The sequence below is a fragment of the Rhinopithecus roxellana genome, chromosome 20, assembly GCF_007565055.1.
Source record: "Rhinopithecus roxellana isolate Shanxi Qingling chromosome 20, ASM756505v1, whole genome shotgun sequence".
NCBI lineage: Eukaryota > Metazoa > Chordata > Mammalia > Primates > Cercopithecidae > Rhinopithecus > Rhinopithecus roxellana.
In genome coordinates this window covers 45,732,891-45,737,393 of record NC_044568.1, presented here as the reverse complement: position 1 = coordinate 45,737,393, position 4,503 = coordinate 45,732,891, and the positions used below count along the sequence as shown (strand labels likewise).

Here is a 4,503-nt window from a genome sequence, read left to right as displayed (position 1 = left end):
GGAATGGATTCAGGGCAGTGAGTATCTCTGGCTCGGTCTGTAGCAATTTCTTTGTCCATCAATGACAAAGAATAATAGTTTAGCTGATCTGAATTTGCATTCTACTAAACTGATGAGTGTCTTTCTGTTCCAGTGATCTTTCTTTCCTTTCTTTCTTCATTCATTCAACAGTGATTGAGTAGCTGTCATGTACTGTGGACATTGTCCTGGGTGCTAGTGATACTGCAGGGTGCAAGACAGCCATGGAAAGTGACTTGTTGGAGTTTACAGTGTAGCATCCTCCTCTTGGCTCTTGGAGTATGCGATCCAGTCTGTTATTCCACATGTACTTGCTCATCACCTACTATATGCCAGAGGGATCCAGATGTTGAGTAGTCTGCAGTAATCAAACCAGATAAAGTCTTCCTCTCTTGGAGTTCACATAATAGAGGGAGAAAACTCATAAATACAGAATTAAAGCAAAAGAATTACAGCCAGTAACAAGTGCTCTGATGAAAACCTGGGTTTGGGATTGGGTGCCGTGGTTCACGCCTGTAATCCCAGCACTTTGGGAGGCCAAGGCAGGTGGATTACCTGACGTCAGGAGTTTGAGACTAGCCTGGCCAACATGGTGAAACCCTATCTCTACCAAAAATACAAAAGTTAGCTGGGCATGGTGGCATGCACCTGTAATCCCAGCTACTCAGGAGGCTGAGGCAGGAGAATCACTTGAACCTGGGAGGTGGAGGTTGCAGTGAGCCAAGATTGTGCCACTGCACTCCAGCCTTGGTGACAGAGTGAGCGAGATTCTGTCTCAAAAAAAAATAAAATAAAATAAAATAAATGAAAACCTGGGTTTAAATCCAAGCTTTGCCACTGTTACATGTTCTTGAACAGTTCACTGCTTTATATCTCAGAGTCTTAGTTTTCTCACCTGTAACGTGGGGGCAAAGACAGCACCTGCATCTCAGATTGAAGAAAGGAGTAAATGAAATATTGCATATAAAATACTTAAACAATGCCCAACACATTAGGCACTCAGTAAATATATATTTTTAAAGGAGTGAGATATCTGCATTGTACTGGTGCTTCCAAGGTCAACTCAAGGCTTACCTCCTCTGTGAAGTATTCGGTTGCCTCCCCCACTTCCTTCATGTCCTCCACCACACACAGTGCTTTCACTCTTCCAGAACCAAACTGAGTACTGCTGACTTATTTTACCTGCTAATTATCTGTCTCGCCAAACCTGACTAAGCTCCTTTAACTCTTTTGCAACCCCACTCTCATGTACCTAACACCCTACTGAGCCCTTGGTAGGCACTCAATACAGGTTTATTGATTGACAACGTGTACCTGAGTTGGTTTCCTTTGTCTTGATGCCTAGTCATCTTCTGTAGATAAGGTGAAGGGGAGATGTGTGTGTTGTGGTGTTGGGATCAAATTAGGAACCTCCTCACTCCTACAGTGAGGTTGGCACTCATGTGAGTAAGGCTATTAAGACTATAGTCCCCAGATTTACAAAGGCTGAATGCAGTAGATAACCCCCTCCTTTCTTGCATGAAGGAGAAATAAAGGATAATCGCAGGGCTTTCTTCAGCTCCATTTGTGTGTGTGAGGAGTGTTACACTGGCAGTAATTACAGAAAGGAAAGGAAATGGAATAAGTACCAAAGGAAGAATTAGTTGTACTCGACCTAATTAAAATCCTGTAGAAAGAATTCTTCTCTTATTTGCAAAGGTGATCCAACATAACCTTGAAGCCATTGTATTAACCACTGTACTTTGCATTTTAAGGGGAATAAATGGCAGAAAGATCACTTGGGAAAGGCAACCTTTCACTCACCTTTCAGAAATTAAATGACCTTGATTTCTGAACCACTTCCTCTCAATGAAATTAAATTGTATTGAACCCGGTCAGTTAACAAGGGGAAGTGAATCAAGCCAGAGGAAGAGTTCACCCAACTGATTCTCTGGCAGAAGGACTTTGGGAAGCTTTTGGAAAAGGAAAAAAACAAACAGAGAGGTGAGAGGCTTGGACCTTTGGTCAAAGTGGGCTGAATTTGATTTTTTGCTTTGTTTGAACACACACACACACACAGAGAGAGAGAGAGAGAGAGAGAGAGAGAGAGAGAGAGAAGAGAAAGAAGACATAGTTGCTCCAGCAGTCTGGATATAACAGCCACCACCATGATAATGATCAATAGTGTATTCCTGATTGTACTAAGCCCTTTGTACAGGTTATCTCACTCATTCTTACAACCATTCATACAAGCTGCTATTGTTCTCCCCATTTTGCATATAAGAAAATTGAGGCTCAGAGATGTCAAGTACTGGCTGACATCACATATCTTAACCAAATGGCAGAGCTGGAGCCAGAATCCAAGTTTGCCAGATTCTGAAAACACTGTGGTATATTTTCAACCAAATTGGGTGGGTGCTTACCCACAGTCTCATTCATCACAATTCTATGAATCTTTTGTTCCAACTAGGCTATGTCACTGATAGGAATGTTTTTCTCAGGATGCCGGTGGCCCTTTGATCAATGTGGGAGGTGCCTTTGTGGCATATAGGGTTATGGTTTCATAACGGTGAAACTTTTGTAACTTGCACTTAGTGGCTGTTCATTATGACTATTGTTCAGTATAAATTGGTAGGTGCATGAGAAATGCCGTAGGTAAGGTCTTAAAAGATAATATGACTTTAGTCCTCATGGACTGATAATAGATTTTTCATCCAAATATGGGGAATGCAGCTACCAGTTGAGATAACTAGGAGAGAAAAAGTATAGTGTAGTCATTATGAGTGCACACCTTGGGTTCTGATTGCCTGAGCAATCCTGGGATGTACCATTTTGTAGTTTTGCAACTTTGAGTAAATTATGTGAGCTCTCTGTGACTCTTTCTTCATTTTCAGAATGGAGAGGATTACAGTACCTACCATATAAGTGTGTTGTGAAGACTAAATGACAGAATTATATGATTAGCATATAGTAAGTGCCTAGTGAATGTTAGTTCTTAAGATACAAAATTTGGTCCCTGGTCATCAAAAAGCCTGAGCTTCTGGAAGAAGACAGAAGTGGTCAGTTCCCTGGAAGCTGGTTACCAAGAGAGACTTGTTCAGAGATGAGCTAGGTTTGAACTGATGGAGGAAAAGGAAACTAAGAAATGGAAGGGTCCATAGGATTTGCTACATTCTCAGCAAATGTCTCAGCTAGGTGTCCAGGGACAGAGCCCTTGCTAGGTAAACCTAGGTAAGACAGAGGAAGTGAATGCAACTTAGGAGAATCCCTCCATATTTTCATCCTTCAGTCTATTTATTCTTCTATCTTTCTGTTCCTCTATCCTTCCACCTTTCCATTCATCCATCCACCCATCCTTTCCTCCTGTAGTCTGCCATCCTTCTAGACTTCCACTCATGCTTCTATCCTTCTGTATTTCTGTCCCTTTTGTAATTTTATCTGTTCACCCATCCATACCTTGTAATCACCTATTCTTTTATCCTTGGTATCTCTTAGTGGTGAAAAAGGCAGAATGTGGACATAGAAAGTCTGGATTCAAATCCTATGTCATTTACTACTTGTGTGGCCTTGGGCAAATGTTTTAACTTCGTCAAACTCCAGTTTCCCCATTTATAAATTGGGACTGTCTCCTGAAGGCAAAGGAGAATCACTGGAGAGTTCTGAGCAAGGGAGTAACACAATTGTATTTGTGCTTCACACCCCCCACCCTGGCTACTTTCATTTTTTTAATACAAACAATCCTATAGCATTTATTCCCATCTTGTAATAACATAAGGGTAATCAAAACAATATGAATAAATGCTCATATTGGGACGAAGGACGTCTAAGGACAAACTGTATCCTTCTCAACAATTTCTCACTTCATTGATCATTTCTAGTTGGAGACACTTTGTAGCAGAGTAATATTATCTGCTTTTAGTATGATCCGACCTAGTTGTTTTCTTGACTTTGTTTTAGAATGAATTTCTTCTGCATCATCTAACACAAGGTTCATATACTTATCAAAGCCAATGATACAGCCTTCTATCCGCATATTCACTTGCTTATACAGCCACACCTGAATCTGCGATCTATTTTGTAAGTATCTGAAGATGAGGTTGAAGGGCTCTACCATAACCCTCTGCACTTTCTGGCCCTGGCCGTGGTACACCATGGTGGAATTGTACAAAGAGCATTATCCACATGCTGACTCTGAGAACAACTTCTGGAATGCTTTCCTCCCATTTTCTCTGTCTGCTGTGGAGAGGATAGAGTGAAAGGGGCAAGACCAATAAGAGGAAGGTCCGTTGGAAGGTGTTGCAAATAAATGAGGCAAAAGATGATGTGAACATGAACCAAGTCATGAGAGCTGTCACCTATCGTGTGCTTAGGAGGTGTCGGGTTCAGTGCTACATGCTTTGCCTAAGTCATTTCACTGAATCCTCCTAACAACCCTAAGAGTTAGATACTACTTTGTTATGTCCATTTCACAGATGGGGAGAAGGAGGCTTAGAGAGTTTAAGGAAC

At 41.4% G+C, this 4,503-nt stretch overlaps 1 pseudogene; it reads right to left on the bottom strand.

Annotated features, from left to right (window-relative positions):
* Positions 1-3,871: 3,871 nt before the first annotated feature.
* LOC115895173 lies at positions 3,872-4,150 on the bottom strand (annotated as a pseudogene).
* Positions 4,151-4,503: the final 353 nt, after the last annotated feature.